At 38.0% G+C, this 18,855-nt stretch overlaps 1 protein-coding gene across 3 annotated transcripts in view; it reads left to right on the forward strand.

Annotated features, from left to right (window-relative positions):
• Positions 1-18,855, forward strand: part of nr1i2 (nuclear receptor subfamily 1, group I, member 2) — a 245,482-nt gene that overhangs the window by 36,972 nt on the left and 189,655 nt on the right. For 2 of the 3 annotated variants that reach the window (XM_028800769.2, XM_028800767.2), the window contains exon 2: positions 16,234-16,293. The exons of the other annotated variant lie outside the window; for it this stretch is intronic. The gene's annotated coding sequence lies outside the window, so the exon portion shown is untranslated. The remainder of the gene's footprint in view (positions 1-16,233; positions 16,294-18,855) is intronic. 3 annotated transcript variants of the gene reach the window in all.

The raw sequence follows: 18,855 nt of genomic DNA on the forward strand, positions 1-18,855 counted from the left end.
GAAAAAGTTTGGGAACCCCTCTCAGCCTGCATAATAATTTACTTTCAACAAAAAAGATAACAGTGGTATGTCTTTCATTTCTTATGAACATCTGAGTACTGGGGTGTTTTCCAAACAAAGATTTTTCGTGAAGCAGTATTTAGTTGTATGAAATTAAATCAAATGTGAAAAACTGGCTGTGTGGGTCCCCTTGTAATTTTGCTGATTTGAATGCATGTAACTGCTCAGTACTGATTACTTGCAACACCAAATTAGTTGGATTTTCTCGTTAATCCTTTAACTTCATAGACAGGTGTGTCCAATCATGAGAAAAGGTATTTAAGGTGGTCAATTGCAAGTTGTGCTTCCCTTTGACTCTCCTCTGAAGAGTGACAGCATGGGATCCTCAAAGCAACTCTCAAAAGATCTGAAAACAAATATTGTTCAGTATCGTGGTTTAGGGGAAGGCTACAAAAAGAGGTTAAAAATGTCAGTTTCAACTGTAAGGAATGTAATCAGGAAATGGAAGGCCACAGGCACAGTTGTTGTTAAACCCAGCAGGTCTGGCAGGCCAAGAAAAATACAGGAGCGGCATATGCACAGGATTGTGAGAATGGTTACAGACAACCCACAGATCACCTCCAAACACCTGCAGGAACATCTTGCTGCAGATGGTGTATCTGTATATCGTTCTACAATTCAGTGCAATTTGCACAAAGAACATCTGTATGGCAGGGTGATGAGAAAGAAGCCCTTTCTGCACTCACGCCACAAATAGAGTCGCTTGTTGTATGCAAATGCTCATTTAGACAAGCCAGATTCATTTTGGAACAAAGTGCTTTGGACTGATGAGACAAAAATGGAGTTATTTGGTCATAACAAAAAGCGCTTTGCATGGCGGAAGAAGAACACCACATTCCAAGAAAAACACCTGCTACCTACTGTCAAATGTGGTGGAGGTTCCATCATGCTGTGGGGCTGTGTGGCTAGTTCAGGGACTGGGGCCCTTGTTAAAGTCGAGGGTCGGATGAACCAATATCAACAAATTCTTTAGGATAATGTTCAAACATCAGTCACAAAGTTGAAGTTACGCAGGGGTTGGATATTCCAACAAGACAATGACCCAAAACACAGTTCGAAATCTACAAAGGCATTCATGCAGAGGGAGAAGTATAATGTTCTGGAATGGCTGTCACAGTCCTCTGACTTGAGTATCATTGAAAATCTATGGGATGATTTGAAGCAGGCTGTCCATCCTCAGCAGCTATCAAATTTAACTGAATTAGAGAGATTTTGTTTGGAAGAATGGTCAAAAGTACCTCCATCCAGAATCTAGACACTCATCAAAGGCAATAGGAGGTGTCCAGAGGCTGTTATATTTGCAAAAGGCGGCTCGACTATGTATTGATGTTGATATCTCTTTTGGGGTGCCCAAATTTATACACCTGTCTAATTTTGTTATGATTCATTTTGCATATTTCCTGTTAATCCAATAAACTTAATGTCACTGCTGAAATACTACTGTTTCCATAAGGCATATCATATATTAAAAGGAAGTTGCTAATTTGAAAGCTCAGCCAATGATAAACAAAAATCCAAAGAATTAAGAGAGGTTCCCAAACTTTTTCATATGACTGTATAAACCTTCATGAAGCTGACCAGAAAGTGTCAAATTTGAAATTTTTCTTGTATTTTATAAATATGTTTACTCCTTCATGTGCTGAGAAGGAAATACTGTTCATCCTCTTTTTCCATCCCGACTCCAAGCCCCTGGCAAGTATGAACACTGGTTGCTGTGCCACCCAGTTACACTGTTTACAAATATCTATAATTGATAACTGGATTACAATTTAACATCTATGTCATTTATAGGTTTCTGTTCCTGGATTACACACAGTGCACACGTTTCTGATTGGCTGTACAGTTGTGCCCACCATGATATTCTTGTCTTACACCTGGTGCTGCAGCGATAATCATTGGCTTGGTGAGCCTAAATTAGACCAATGACACTTACTGCTCAACACGGGATCAAATGTATATTTTTAACCTTTGTTCTGTTATTTTCACCTGTTTGCTTGCTGCATATGTGCTTAACCTCTTCCTCAGCTTTCATGCATGTTTACAAGGTGCAACGTGAAAGCAGGCAATTGTGTAGTGCAACAGGGAGACTGAAATAAGACCTTGTTAGTATTCATTATTTACTTCATTACCTTTTTGTTACTGGTACTTTGGTCCAAAAACTGGAATTGAAACTAAAGTCAAAATTTTAGTACTGATCCAATACTGGTTTTCCTCCAGGTCCTCTAGTTTACCTCCTAAGCCTTTGGAAGTGTATACTGAAAGGGTTGGGAATGGGTTGATTGGTTTGTTTCTGCTTTTGTGTCTGGTGCTGCCAGGATAGGCTGCAACCCTATGTGTTCATAAATATGATTAAATAAGTTTAATGATGATATGTTATGATGTTGATGCTATAATATGATGTGAGACAGATGTTAATTTTCAGAATGGAATATGGGATTTGTTTATTTTTCTATTTTTTATTTTTCAATTATTGGTAGAATAACACAAAATACTTAACATTTACAGTAAGCCTTAATAATTCAACAAAATAGATTTTAGATAACTAAATGCTCCCTGTATTGAGGAATCGGAGTTCAAGAGTTTTCATTCATGTAATAAAATTACAGTGAAGAATCCTTCTTTAATTTTAAGTTGTGGCAGACGGTTGGGGATCCTACCCAGTCGGGATGCCTGGAAGGAGCAGGAGAGGGACAATACCTCCCCTGGGCCACGAGAGGGCAGCTGCCCTGGTCAGCATGGGGGCCACTGGATCAGAGCTTGGAAGCTCAACCCTGTTTGGCCCTGTGGCCACTGCCAGGGGGTGCCTGGAAGTGCTGCCAGAAGGAATTCCAGGCACACCCGGAGTGCTTCCGGGTGTTCGTGCGGCACTTTCATGAAGCACCTGAAGCACATCCGGGGTATTATGAAAGGGGCCGACTCACTCCATTAGTCGAGCAGGAGTCGGGAGGAAGAAGACAGAGTTTGTGAGAAGAGGAGTAAGGGTGAGAGACTTGGAGAAAAGAGAAGAAGAGACTGTGAGCATTTGGGGCTGTGAAGGCATTGTATGGTGGTGTTAAAGAAACAAAAGAAGTTAAGCGTGTGTGTTTGGGACATTTGGTGTTTGCCTGTCTGTGAACAAGGGACTGTTTCACCACAAAGTATATGCAGTCATCATTTTCTTGAGTCCATCTGTGAGATTACAAAATAAAGCTTACAAGCATTAGATAATTGACTTTTACTCCAGTCATGGCCTATCAATTCATGCACCACCTGCTTCTTCACCACGCTCCTACCCCACTTTGTGCAATTAGCCAACACGTACTGCAGCTGATATGTGATAGGAAGTTAGGGGTATAAGTAAGGAGTGCAACCTTGGAAAAGTGCTCAGATATTTTACTACACATGCAGAGTATAAGGCACGCAACTACAATTATAAAAGGTGTAGATATGCTTACATTTATATTTTTGTATCTTTTGAACTATATTTCTGAGTTGCAGGGCCCACCAGTCTAAACACTAAACATCTGACACAACTGATGCTTCTTTCTTCGGCCATTGAGCAGAAAGCATGGACATAATTTCACAAAAAAACCCAAACACACTTGTAAAATAAACAAAATAATACAATTTACTTATAACATAGGTATAGTAGATAGATAGATAGATAGATAGACAGACAGACAGACAGACAAGCTGTGTAAGCCCGCTCTGTAAAAAGCCCGGGCTCCTAGAAACTATTTGGAGATGGAGTCACTTTCTTTCAGTTTCATGCTGTAGAATGAATACATTATATGTATTTAGATTTATACTGACAAAAGACAATAACAAACAACACAAAACGTAGAACAAGGCAAATAATTTATGAATTCTCATCTTTCAAATCATGTGGTTAAGATGGATACATTTTTTAGCTAGTTAAGAAGCTTCTATTGCCAACACTGTGGTATTCATTTACTCACAGCTAGTCTCTGTACTCACTTAATTCCTTTAGCAAAATGTTTCTGTGTGCATGTGTGTGAGTTGCTGCTCTGTACTTTCTTACATGATTTAGTAAGAAACTAAATAAGAGCTTAAACGTATCCTTCACAAGGTTATCACCTTTTAGTTACAGTTATATGAATACCACAATTCATACGAAGGCTTTATACAAACTAGTAAGTTATAATTAAAAGTTCTCAGAATCAAAATAGGTGTACTTATAGTTTTGGTGTATGCAATGCTTTGTTTCGTTTCTGGTCTGCTTTATCCAGACATGTGAAAGACTCTGCAATGCACTTTCTTTCCGTTTTTAGGATCTTGTCCCTTTTATCATTTTGGATGCAGCTTTTGGTTGTGGGTGGTACTGCAGTTTCGGTTTGAGGTTCAAACACCCCATGTTGGCTCTCTTGTTACTAGAAAATCATGTCTTCTGGGCAATTGGTGACCAGTCAGTTACTATTTCCAGCACGATGAACAGGTGGCTTTTATGTACGGTATATGTTCTCTCTCTGCATGTGCACTTGCTATTCCTTTGAAGGTTTGGACTAATGGCACACTCGTCTAGCTCCAATACAGAGAAGTGTTCAACCCTTTCAGTTCAGCATAGTTGCTCTTTAGAGTAAAGAGAATTCTTCAACCTCGGTTACAGCCACTCCCTATAAGACTACAGGATCTGGCTATGGACAGGCAAAGTTAGGGCCAGGTTGAGCATAATGAGTGAACTTAATGAGAAGAGAGACTACGTAGGTTTTACAAGGGTTTTTAAAGAAAGGAATAGAGGTCTTGTCATTTGTTCCTTGGGAGCACATAAGCCCCTCATTTTAGGTTGATCATTGGTACAAAGTTCAGTCCATCAATGTTACTTATCCTTGAGTTACGGTCCTGAGAATCTGAGCAAGTTTTTATTTGGTGCCTCACAGAGCCATCCCTGGGATGTCAGTGGGTGATTGAGTATTTTATTAGATAAGGCACAGAGGCTGCATTCCAAAAAGAAGTCCAGCCAAAATGAAGCTGATTTTAAGTGTCTGACAGTGGCTTGCCAAGCTATGGACTTTCCAGAGGATAATGCCAAAGTGCCCTACATAAAATTTTATGAAGCCATGGACATTCCAATGCCCAGATGAACTAATGATGCACTTCACATAAAATAGTGACATTGTACTTGCTGAGTGGTACAGTAGTTAGTGCTGATGCTTCACATTTCTTGAAGACCAGGGTGAGTGATGTTAGGACATCCTCGAGAAATCTCTGGGGTTTTTTTTCTGGTTTTGTTTTTCTGCACCAAAGTTTTACATTAATTAGTGATTCTAAATTGGCCATATCATGTACTAACACCTTGTCTATGGTTAATTCCTGCCTTGTGCCAAATAAAGAGGAATATCTGATAAAATAAAGTAGTAAAAAGTAGGAAAACCTCCTTCATTAAAGGAATACTCCACCAAAGCGTGTTCCATTTTCATTCATGACAGTATTTCCCAGTTTATTTATCAATATTATAGTAAAAGACGTGTTTGGGACATTGTGAGAATAGAACTGAATGACTTGACACGTGGATTATGCCACTCAAGTAACATGAAATTTTTTCATGTACATCTCTCTATTATATAAAAAAATCCTGCAAGGAGACAAGACTTTTTGGAAGATTTTTTCCAAGTCCTGCGAGATGAGACTTTGGCCATGAGATTTTTTCAAGTCATGCCCTCCTCTCAACCATATTCAACCACACACACGGTAGGGGTTATCAACAGAAAAAATGAGTACACAGGCAATCCTAGCACCGAATGAAGTCAAGCGAATGAATGCCAAAAATGTTGATTGGTTACACGGCAAATTATTTAAATGTGTACCAATAGACTATGCTGAAACAGTTGATGGTGATCGTGCAGAAAATGAAAACATAACTTACAATATCCGGAAGAATATCTACAACCATTAACACTGTCTGGTCTTCCAGTGCACGAATTACTGTAGAAAGAAGGATGTATCCAAGAAAGGTAATGTAGTACATCTTCCGCGGATAACATTACACAACAAAGGAGATCTTGATATGCTATTCATATTAAAACATTAACAGTTTCCCATTAGAATAGCTTTTTCAAAAACAATTTGCAAATCTCAGAGCCAAACATTAGAAAAATTCATTTTATTTAATAGAGAGAAAGAAACTAAATTCAATCATGGGCAGTTGTACGTTGCGTTGTCACGATGAAAGCCCAAACACAGAATCAAAATTCAATGCAATATTGACAAAATTTTAATTATAAAATTGTTTTTACTGAAGTTTTACAGTAAAAGTGTAAGTTTAAAAGTATTTGCATGTTAATTTCAAAGCCAAACAGAACAAAATCATATTACGCAATGAATAACTCAACACAACATGAAACATGATTTACTTTCAAATTATTACATTTTACTCTTTTTTAATATGGTTAATTACTCACTGCAATGTAAAATAGCTCTATTATGCATATGTAACAATTCCCATGAAAATAAATATCTGTTTAAATTGTACATCCGCATCCCCATACGCGAGCGACAGGGGTTGGAGAGTGAAGCGAGTAGGGGGCAAAGCCCCTAGTTTTTCATATTGTTTTCTGTTGCCCAGAATTGCTTACCAAAGACCCCAGTTATATCAGATTTTTAGTTATCTTTGTTCTTCATGAAAACCTGATATTAAAATTTTTTTCTGCTATCATTATAAACTACATGGGATAAGTAACATATCAACAACATAATTCTTGGGAGGAGTGTTCCTTTAAAATAGCTAAATGATATGTTATATTTTGTAATACACAATTTAATACAGAATTCATTAATATACATTTTTATTTCAATATATTTTTCATCTGCTATTAGTTGTATATTGTTGTGAACTGCAGTCTGTGATATACAGTTGAATTATATTGCAATTCATCTTTCCTTTAAGTAATGCAAAGTTTTTTTTTTGAATAATATTATTGTGTAAAAAATATCTACACTCATCTCTGTCTCGCTGCAACTCTGAATTAGAGTAGTCAAATTAAAAAAATTAAAAATGTTTCTAAATATTAAATGTGTGGATTTTTTCATAATATTACACCTGAAAATGAAAGTGTGTAAAATCATCTAATGAATGCCTTCTTTCTTTAGTAATGACATAATTAAGGCAGATGCAAGCTGGCATATCAGCTAATGCTGGCAATACTTTTGCAGTTGGGAGTGTTTAAAGAGCTAAAATCACACTGCTCACCTTCATCTCTTTTGCTTACATAAAGGCACAAGTCCCTCAGTGTAAGCACAGTTCAGGGGCTGCACTCTCACTCAGGGATTTGCAATCCATGGAAACCTCAGTGTAAACAAGTTACGTAAGACATGGCATCCTTCTCAGTATGCTGTAATACTCAGAGTAAGGCATTTACAGTATTGTGCATTGTTTTCAAAGCCTGCAATTCACTATATTCAGTGGATTCAGAAAGTTTTCAGACCCCTTCATTCTGTGCACACTTTATTGTGTTGTAGATTTCATTCTAAACTAAACATTTTACATTTTTGCCAATCTATGCTTAATAACCCATAATAAAAAAAGGTGAAAAAGCGTTCAGAAAGGTTTGCAAATTCATGAATATCAAAAACTGAATTCTCTAATTTATGCAAGTATTCATACCCTTAATTCAGTGCTCTCAAGAAGCCCCTTTGGCAGCTATTCCAGCTTTTGGTCTATTTGAGTAAGTCAGTATGAGGTTTACACACCTGGATATGGGCAGTTTATCACATTCTTTCTGGCAGAAACTGTCAAACTGTGCTAGACTGGATGGGAAGCATCTGTGAACATCTGTGCTACTCATGGACAATCAGAGACTTGATCTGTAGCCACTCCTCTGTTGTTGTGGTTGTATGCTTTATGTCATTGTCATGCTGAAAGATGAACTGTTGCCCAAGTCTTAAAGGCTGAATGCTGTCTAGAGCAGGTTTTCTTCAAAAACCTCTCTGTTTTTGGCTGAATTCATCCTTCTCCCAATTTTGAGCATTCTCCCTGTCCCTGCCACTGAGAAGCACCCCCATATCATGATGCTGCCGCTACCTTGCTTCACTGTAGGGATGGTATGAGGCAGTTATCAGCAGTTCCTTTTTGTCCACAGACATAGTGCTAAGGAGTTCTACCTCAAGCGTTCTGTTCTTGTCAGAGAATCTTTAAACTCATGTGTTATGAAATGAGAGTCCCAGAGCTAGAATTCTAAAGATTGTAGACTCAGAAATGCCCAGTAGTGGGGGAAACCGTCAAACCCGGCTAGCAACAAGAGCAAACACAGAATCTTGATTAATAAAAAAGATTTCTTCTTTACAAGAAAAATGCTCTGCAATAGTGTGAAGCTCTGAAGAGCAGAAAAGGCAAACAATGCCTTCTAAAGACAAATACAAAATCAAACAAACTCCCAATACAGTGTTCAAAGTGTTTTACAAGACATCAAAGAGAAAGTTACAAGAAAAAAAACAAAATTATGTAATAATATTAGAGATTAGAACAAAAAAAAGTTAAGGTCAGATGACTGGGAGGACACAAAAAAAGAAAAACTCCAGTTAGGCTGAAAAAAAAAGCAAAATCTGCAGGGGTTCCATGGTCAAAAGACCACCAAGCCTCTACTGGGCATTCTACCTAACATAGCTGATCTTAAATCAGCCCTCTTTGTTTCCAGGCTTTATCTGAGAGGATTAGATGAATTTCATCTTATGGACAGCTGGTGCACCCGTCTACATTCCAGCATCACAAGTGGCTTCATGGTGCTTTGATCAGGTGGTGATATCACAGATAGCCACCACAGAAATAACTGGTAAAGACAGCAGAGAATAGTAGAGAATAAAAAATGAATAATGCACAAAAGCAAAAAAAAGTAACATTAAAACAAAAGAATTAAGAATGAACAAAACAGTGAGGTGGAAGAGTCCTGACAGAAATATAACATCATCTTTTGAATTGTCATATGCCAATTTACTCAAGAGTGGCTTCCGTCTATCCACTCTAACATAAATGCCCGATTGATGAAGCGAAGGTAAGATGATCGTCCTTCCAACAGCTCCTCCTAAAACTCTGTTTATGTGACCATTAGATTCTTGGTCACCTTCCTAAACCAGGGCCCCTTTTGCCCAGTTATTCAGTTTGACAGAATAACCAGCTCTAGTAGATACAAACATCTTCCACTTCACAATTTTTGAGGTCACTGTGCTTCTGGGAACTCTCACAACTTTAAAAATGGTCTTATATCCTTGCTCTGATCTATTCCTCACCACAACTGGATCATGGAGATCTGCAGAGTGTTCTTAGGTCTTTATGGATTGCCTTTTGTCCTGATGTGCAGTGTACATTATATATTGTGGTACCTCATATACAGAGTTGTGTATCTTTATGAATTTTGCCCAATTGATTAAATGTGCCACAAGTGGACACTAATCAAGTTTTTGACACCTCTCACAAAGAATTAAAACAAATAGAATGTAGCTGAGTACAATTTGCAGTGCCACAGCAAAGGGTCTGAATACTTGTACATATATGGTAGAATTGTGTTTTTGATTTTTAATACACTTGCAAATATTTCTCAAAATATGTTTTCACTTTGCCATGATGGCTTATTTAGTGTTGGGTAAAAATAGCAAATTTATCTATTTAAAAATTAAATCTACAACAAAATTAAGAAATGTGCAGAAATTGATGGGATCTGAATACTTTCTGAGTCCACTATATACCATGTGTATACAATATATATGCTCAAAAGGATTTCCAGTATTTGACAGATCACTGCAGACGTTCTGTCTTTTCTAGGCAGTGTAGGCACATTTCCTGTTCATCTGTGTGTGGCCAATCATGCATAATATACAGGGCTCATCCAAAGTTTCATTCCTCAATAAAATGTCATATTGTCTATTCTTAAACAGCACAGTGGTGCAGTAGTTACTTTTGGTAACTCCAGCTTCAAATTCTGGGCTATCCAATGTCTGTGTGAAACTGAAATTTGCAAGTTTTCCCATTCCTGTATAGATTTTCCTCTAGTTACTTCAGTTTTTCCCACATACCCCAAAGGCATGAATGTTAGGTTATTTGATAACTCCAATCTGGCCCAGGGTGAGTGTGCCTTGCAAGAACGTACTGCTTCTCAGTCCAGAAATGGTTCTCACCTTGCACCCTGTGCTGCTACCGGTCTGACACTAAGATGGTTAGAAAATGGGTAGGTTGTATTGTGGAATAATGTTGTTGAGGTCTTAGTTTTGACAAAATTTGAATCCATACAGTTAAAGCAATTTAAGGACGTTTGAATTATTTTTTGTGTGAGATTAGGTAATAATTTGAATCAAAATAAATAGTTTCTAAAACTAGGTAGATAGTCTTATGGGTCTAAGATAAATTGTAAAATGCAATCCAGTATTTAATCAGTGCTCTATAAACCGAATAGGACAACTTCAAGGTAATGACAATGAGACAGGCTAGGCTGTGCTGCCACAAAACAGAACTTACCTGTTCTTGGAGGAACTTAAAGTGGAGGACATCTGCACTCACAGTTAGATAGGGTGGCCTGTTCTTAGATATTCACCTTGCTGTTTTTATATGTTCTGCATCTGTGCCTGCCATCTCTGCTGCTTGGTTTAGGCATAAACCTCACCTTGACATTTTGAAGGAATGTCCTACTCATTCTAAAGCCTGACCTCATTTGTGGGACGTTTGCCAAGGCTTCCGTAGTCACGCTGTCACACATGGCAGCTTGGAGCCAGTTTCAAGGTATTAGGTTCATGCATCATGTTGCTCAAAATGTTCTGGAATAGTTTCTTTTCTGGGGTGTAATTATCTGTCCTAGCCTGGCTTTAAACAAACAAGTGCTGTAATCAAGTTTCTGATGCTGTGAGAGTCGGGGTGGTGCTGTGGATATAATGACAATAAAAGTGAAAAAATAGCAAGTGAAAAAATAGTAAATTAAATACCCTCTTTCTGCACTAGCAGGGTTATGACAAATATTGTTGTGTTTGTTCTGCAAGGTTTCATCATAATAAACTGAATTAAACTGAATGCAGAGGGTGTGTGTGAAAATACAATACAATACAATTTATTTTTTGTATAGCCCAAAAACACACAAGAAGTGCCTCAATGGGCTTTAACAGGCCCTGCCTCTTGACAGCCCTCCAGCCTTGACTCTCTAAGAAGACAAGAAAAAACTCCCAAAAAAACCCTTGTTGGGAAAAAATGGAAGAAACCTTGGGAAAGGCAAAATGTGACAGTGTGTATGAATGTGGCCTATAATCGACTTGCACCCCATCTTGGATTGGTCCCTGCCTTTGACTGCACAGATACTGTAGGCACTGTTGTCCCTAGAGTCCTTCAATGGATAAATGGGTGAATGAATATAGGTTGGTACAGACCATGTCATGTCAAATGACTTTTTCAGTGTTATTCAATAATACAGTTTTTTGTACATATTCTTAGAGAGTTGGAGGCACTCTGCATTCCTGTGACGACTAGTTGCATATTGTGACATACTCACTAATACTGGCCTCTCACTTCCACCTCAAATAGGTTTGACTTTGTTTTTAATTGCAGGAGAGGGCTCTTGTGACGGTAGTAGAACTGACACCGGGTCTTTTGTCGGTGAGGGGAGCCAGAAGAACCAACAGCAGCCGCTATTTAACCAAATAACGTACAGTAAAGAGTTGACAGGTGCAGTGCTGAAAAATTCATAAAGATTCCCCATAAGACACTTAATCTTAGCACATCACTCCAGCAAATATGAGATTTTTTTTTTGGTTTTAGATAATGCCTTCATTTACCGGCTTAGCGGAGTCCTCTTCTTAAGCAGACTAGCCGCGTTAGTGGTCAGTTGATGGGCAGTTTTCATGTGTACTCCCTTTATGCTGCTAAAAGCCGGCAAGCAGCTGATTTCGCAACAGTCAGGAAGAATGAAACAGGAAAGGGGGGAAAGCAATCGCAGTACAGGTATGGTAACAGTTTTATTCCATTTGTTCATGTATTTTATGTCCATTTGTTGTTTAAAAAATTAGATGTAATCCACGGGGATATGTAAGATATATGTAAGATGGTGTATATGTAGGAATAAAGTAAAGATAAGGATGTGTTTCTCCCCCTCTGTCTGAATGGTAGGAGCCCATTACCTTTAAGCGACTGGGTAGGAAATACTTAAATGGCCTCAGTGCCATTAGTAAGAGGGGAGTGTTGAGCACAGGTGTCGCTATTTTGCATATTGCAAAGGTCCATTTTTCCCCCCATGCTCAAGATTGTCTTAAAGGTATTTTTCCAACCTTTTTAAGCCATTAAGTCTTCTAGATTTTGGGGAGAGCTTTAACATTTTTGGGCTGCTATAGAGCCATTGGACCAGTTATTCGACCTTTTTCTTTTTACCATTTTATTTTTTGGCTGCTTTGGACTATGTGCATTTTATGAGCCCTTGCCTATAATTACTATACAGTACATGATTTTTTTCAGTAATTTATTGAATTCTGCCTGTTTGTTGGATGCGACTATTTTTGTTCTGCTGTATTGTTACATTTTATTTTAGTTTTTTTGTTGTTGTGGATTTTGTCCTTTATCTCACCCACAAATACTGGTTTATCATTTTTTTTCATAATTACCATTGGTGACTTTGATTTCAAGATACTTTGTACTTTATCTGGGTTTTGGGGTACCCTGAGCACTGTCCAGCTATGAACTACTAGTGAAGACAGTGTTTTGTGACAGCTCTGCATTCATGAGAGCTGCCAACCACTGAATGCTTATTTGGATGTATAATGTGTATTATGTGATGAGAAATTTGGAATGCGGGTGTTTTGCACCTCGAAAACAGAAGAGAAACTTGCCTGTTTGATGTCGCATGTTTTGTTCACTAAAACAGAATGGAAAAAAGAGGGAAAAGGGCAGAGACTGCAACTGAACTTGCCATATCTGTTAACACTTTGTACAGCAGTGATTCCATCAGGCAGCATGTTATTGGCTGTCAGAAAAACCGTCGAGCACAACTGTGCTGGAAGGTCTGCAGGTACTCACTTAATGTGACATAGTCAGCGATTTTCAGAGTCAAGATGTTCCAGAGACGAGATCAGCAACAGCAATTGGCATGTCTGTCATACCCCAGAACTAAAAAGTCACATAATGTGACATTGGTTTATCATTATGAGACTCCAGAAATGCTTCTTTCCAGAAAATTCAAAACATTCACCCATTCATTTCCTGAACTGAGTTAGTCCTTTTTAAGATTCCAGTACAACCAAACATGAGACAAGAACAATTCCAGGGTGATGCGCCAGTCTATCAGGGCACACTCACTAATGCCGAGCCAAATTTGAACATCACATTGAACCTAAATTGCATTTCTTTGGGAAGAAACTAAAAAAAAATGGATAAAAGTAGAATGAGAACACTCCTCCATGTGCCCACATGGGTTTTCTCTAATATAGTCCTCCTCTTCAAACAGCATAGAAAACATTCAGTATGGACATAGGATTTTCAACAAATGTTTCTGTCCTTTAGTGCTTTTTCTAAAGTTGCTTTAAATTTAAATACAAATAAAAATTTTAAATCAGAGGGCTATTAAAACAAGAATTAGAGCAAGGATAAGATGCTTTCAGTCTTTAGCCCAGATAAGGTGCTTTAAACCTTTCATTTCTTAAGAAAGCCAGGAGATGTAAAGTGTCCTTGAACAAATATGGGCAATTGTGAACTCAATCAAAACAAACTGGCTGGAACCCTTATGGCCAGAGGTTCACATCTCTGCTCTGTGTCGATGTAATCTTGAACATGTCACCCGGTTTACTTGTACCTTTAGAGATTTCAAATGTTTCACCCCAAAGACTCTTTATAAAATACAGAATTCAACTGTCATTTTCATCTATAAATTGAACCCTAAATGGAAGTCTTTAGAAATGTTTTTAGTGCTTACAGACAATCAGCTTTGGCTTAACTTCACTAAGAATTTCAGCTCAGTTGTTTATTTCATTGGCAAGCTGGGAACCTTTGCTCAGCATATCTGAGAGAGAAGTTAATTTTTGACAAACTGGCCACACTAGTAGCTAACTGAAATGGTCAGACAAAACTTTCCCTTTCCATGCAGTAGTCTCATTCCATTTCTCTGTTTATCCATTCTTTGAAACGTGCTTACTGTATGTTGGTTCAGTCTCACAAGGAGCTAGTGTCAATCCAGAAAATCTGGAGGGTGCACCACACCACTATTGTGTACATCCTCCTGACACACCAAATGAGAGCGATAGTGTGCCTCCGACCCACCCCATCAGGCTTTACCCTTAAATTTCCTCATTAGACTGTCAGAAAGCTTCTCATTACTAGGTTGTTTTGTTTTATTTAATTAAAAAATCCATTTATGGTAAGTTCTATAGTTTGTATGTATTTTGTTATTTTAGTGACCTGCATGGACTGTTCATTTGTAGCAATGATCCCATTGTTAGTTCCATTCTCCGTGACATGTGATGTCATCACACCAACACACTTTAAGATGGTGGCTTGTTCAACTACTTATCCAAACTTTAACTCTTAAAGGCAATACTCTTGCAAATAAGGATCTACATGTGTTTTAAAGAATTTAAAGTTTTAATTTTGTTTGCATCTCTACTGCTTTTAAAAATAAACCATTCAGATCATGTCTGGATCTGGAAGGGCAGCGTTTTCTCCTCTGACACCTTCCTGTATTACATATTATGGAGAGTGAGCCCAGTAGGGCTGAATAGTAAACTTTTGGATCTGGGGGTGTTTACAGTTTCTAGTTACTAGAATGGTATATTTTTGACGTTTTTTGACGTTTTTCTTGATTTGTTGATATTATTCATTGGGGTTGTCATCCTTTGATGTCATCATTACCAATTTTGCAAAAGCAAAAATGTATCGCAGGTCATGCCATTTGATACTGGATATCACAGACTTTATCCCAGTGTACGTACATGCATATTGTTTTCAGCACATGGTGTCATGATTCCCACTTGTAAGGACAAGTGCTATGTGAAGTCTTTGTCTGAACTTTGCTTCCTAAAGAAAAACCTAAATTCTGGCTGTTTGTGGAGGGATAAGTAGAGAACAATCACAAAAGAGTTTTAGTTATTAAAATTAAGGTGGTTTTGAAATTCAGTTTGGTTTTGTCTGTTTTTACTTTGATGATTCAGACATTTATCACTTTTTTTAATCCCAAAGTTAAATTGATGGATCAACAATAATGACAGAGCGCCTGCTGGGTGTCAGGGTCTGACTGGGCTCTGCCTCAGCTCCTCCTTTCATGTGAAGTTTTCTGCTTGTGTCTCCTATTTATTCTTTTGCAGCAATGTGATAAGAGAGCTAAGGGAAGCAAAGAATAGAGCTTGGCTGGAGCACTTTGTTGATCTGACCAAAATCCTGTTCGTTAGATTGAGAAATCATTGACCAGGATTGATACTGCATAGGTAATGGGGGATAAGCCTAAAGAACGGTCTGGAGCAAAGCGTACAAGAAGATTAGTTATCAGTGTTTAAGGGGCAAAACAACTGTGCAGTAAAAACAAAGCCAAGATCTAATAAAAAAAAGTTACATTAAATAATTGTTATTCAAAGCAAGTCTTTTTGAAAATCTTGAAAATTTTGAAAATAAGAGTGTGCTGCTGCTGCAAAATTTTCCACTGGCACTGTCACAAAATTATATAAATATTGAAAATCCATAACCATTTCTTATGCTATGCTTAACACATTTCAATGTTCTTGCCATGAAAAAACTATGCATGGAGAAGGCTATTTTTTTATTTACTTTTTTGGAGTGTTGGTTTAGTTGTACTTTAAAAATAACGCTCACTGCCTACTTTGGGTGTTTCAGTGGTTCACATAAAATCATTTTACAGCCATACACTATTTAAATATATCTATTATCTACAAATTCTCTTGTTCAATTTATGATTACATAGTTTCCAGCTTGATAACAAGATTCTCCTGCACCAATAAACTGGTCAAGCTTTTATTCATTATTATGCAGACCCTCAAATCAAGTGATTTTATACCTAAATATCATGAATCAGCTGGTCACAGTAGATCAGGCCCTTCTGTCCATGGCTGCTTCTGCATCCTATTTGAGTACAGAGACCAGAATTACATTCTGTTTGCCATGCACAGTGTGACTAGCATACTACAGAGCAAACATAATGGTTCTATATTTGTGTTGAGTTGTCTTTATAGTATTAAGTACTTAACTTTTTTTTATTCTTTCTGCATGTTCTCCAGAAGATTTGCCTGTCATGTTAACATAAAGCCCTGAATCACCTCAGCATTTGCATCTTGTAGGTACGTGCTGCCTGTCTTTTATTTATAATTAATGTTTACTCTATGTAGCATTTTACTCTTCAATAAAGTGCAAATTGTCTTCACTGCTCCAGCATCCTTGGTCCAAATCCCATACCTGCTTTCACATTTTTTCCATGTTTGTTTGGTGTTTCTTCCCATATCCCTAAAAATATACAAGTTAGCATAATTGCATATTCCAAATTTGTCCGTGTGTGAGTGCGCCCTACGATGGACACTCCAGGGTTGTTTCTTGTCTTGCACCAAGTGCTACCAGGATAGGTTTCGTTCCCACCTGAATTGCATTAAAAGTGTTTGAAAATAAATGAATGAATACATTGTAGCTGCAGTGTTTCATGTATTGGTGTATTTGTAAGTGTACTTACTATATCTGAATCAATGGCATTAATTTAAATGAGGAAGACTAAGAGTCTTGGCATAGATCTTTAGGAGACTTCACTGATGGCCTTACCTAACCCCACATGAAGCATTGTTTTATCTGTTCCCTGTTTTTTGTACCTGGATCAGCACAGGATCAGGTTTTCTAAGTTCACTCAAATACCAATGGCTTCTAATGTCAGTGATCATATCAAAAAGTTTTGAACATTTAAATTAACTTTGGTTTCGTCAACATACATCTTTTGCATGTTTGATAGTCCAGTGGCACAATGGTAGGAGACTCTGTGCTTAAGTCCCACTGTGGGTGTTGCCTAAAGTTTGTATATTTTCCCTGAACCCTCATGGGTTTTTCTCCAGGTGATCAGTAGATTTTCTCCCACATCTAAAAAATGTCTTTGGTTGGTGGTTGGCCTGCTGTGAATGAGTGTGCTTTGCCATGGTCGGATTGCCCATCAGTAGTTCTGGCTCCACTGATATAGCGGGTTAGAATTATTCAGCAGAGGTGTGTCAAGAAATGCTACTGGGGCTCCTTTATACCATCGGCAGTATTCCCTCATAATGCCTCACTTTGATTATAATGGCCGAGTCAAAAGTTTTCATTCTTTCTCTTTTTTTTCTTTTTAGTCATTTTGGTGTTTGTGAAGGGGTTGTTTTTGTCAGAATATATTTATATTTATTTATTTATTGAGTTCCTATTAAAAGCCAAAGTTCTTCCCCGGGACAAATAAAGTGTTATCTATCTGTTTATCTGTCTGGAAGAATTGAACAGGATGATGCTTTATTACTAACAGAATGCCAGGTTGTGTATTGATCTTTTTGTTGGCATATCTAATGTAATTAAATTCAATTCAGTCTATTTTTGTATAGCATTCTTCACTCAGTACAGACCTGGAGTCCTTGTATCTATGTATTATTGTACTGAATTATCAGTAAATTACAAAGAACACATTTCCATATGTAAACACACATATTAAAAATAAAAAAACAGGGAAGTTTACATTTAACAATTGTGAACAAATCATAGCAATATGAAGTACAAAAACAGCAGAATACAAAGAAGAAAAACAGAATAGAGGAAGGTCAGTAGCCAGGTTTCCATCCAAGGAGTTTTTGCGAAAAAATATTTAGCGCTTCAAATTTTTTACCGATATAGCTGATGGAAATGCTAATTATCGATGAAATGTTGTACATGTCGACATAATATTTTTCCGTTTAACTTTAGCGCATAAATTCCATGTCGATACTTCAGATGTCGCAAAAACTACATTGGAAACAGTTTTTGTCGGAAAAAAGGGCTTTAACGCAAATAAATGTGTCACATTTTCATCACGTGCAATCAAAACGAGAATGGCGGAGCGGCTCGCATGGTCTGATGAAGAGAGTTTTTTTTTTTGATTAAACGTCGTTATTTTGTATTAATTCAAATTTCAGTTTTAATTAAAAACCTTAAGGGAAGCAGGTTAATTCAGTTGTTATCGCACTGTGAAGGGATGTTGAAAGGTAGGCTCACCTGTACAGATCCGATGCTGCAAACACAGCTGCATCATGGGCACTTCCAGGAGTGCCAACGCAAATGTCTCGTATCATGCACCTGTCATCAACAAGGGCCTGGAGAACAATAGATGGCCACCCTTTGCGATTAATGTAATCGTGGTAGCCTTCCGTCGGGGGAAGAATAGGCACATGCGTGCCATCCAGCGCACCGTAAATCTATGGCACAAGATGCACCAAGGAATTGCGGTATGCAATTTCATTGGCCTCCGCTACAGTCGGAAGTCTGATATAACGCCGCATTAATTTTTCTTTAATAGCGGTGCACACAGCATATACACATCGATGGACGGTAGTTTTACTAACCACGAAAGTTTCTCCAACTACTCTATACTCGGCGCAGGTTGCCAGCTTGTAAAGGGCGATGGCAATCTGCTTTTGGGTTGGAACCGGTGGTCGGTGGCAACCTGTGATGGGCGCAACATCAGGACTGATGAATCCACACAACATGTCAAACGTCGGCCGTGTCATTCTAAAATGTTGCAGCCAGAGATTTTCTGTTAAGTGTCTCTCCACCACCTCCTCCCAGAAGGTCTTATTCCATCGTCTCTCCCATACCCGTGGGTTTCGTCGCACTGGGGTACTTTCTTCGAGCTCTAGGGCTATCAGACAAGC

Source organism: Erpetoichthys calabaricus, chromosome 4 (genome assembly GCF_900747795.2).
Source record: "Erpetoichthys calabaricus chromosome 4, fErpCal1.3, whole genome shotgun sequence".
Lineage (NCBI taxonomy): Eukaryota > Metazoa > Chordata > Cladistia > Polypteriformes > Polypteridae > Erpetoichthys > Erpetoichthys calabaricus.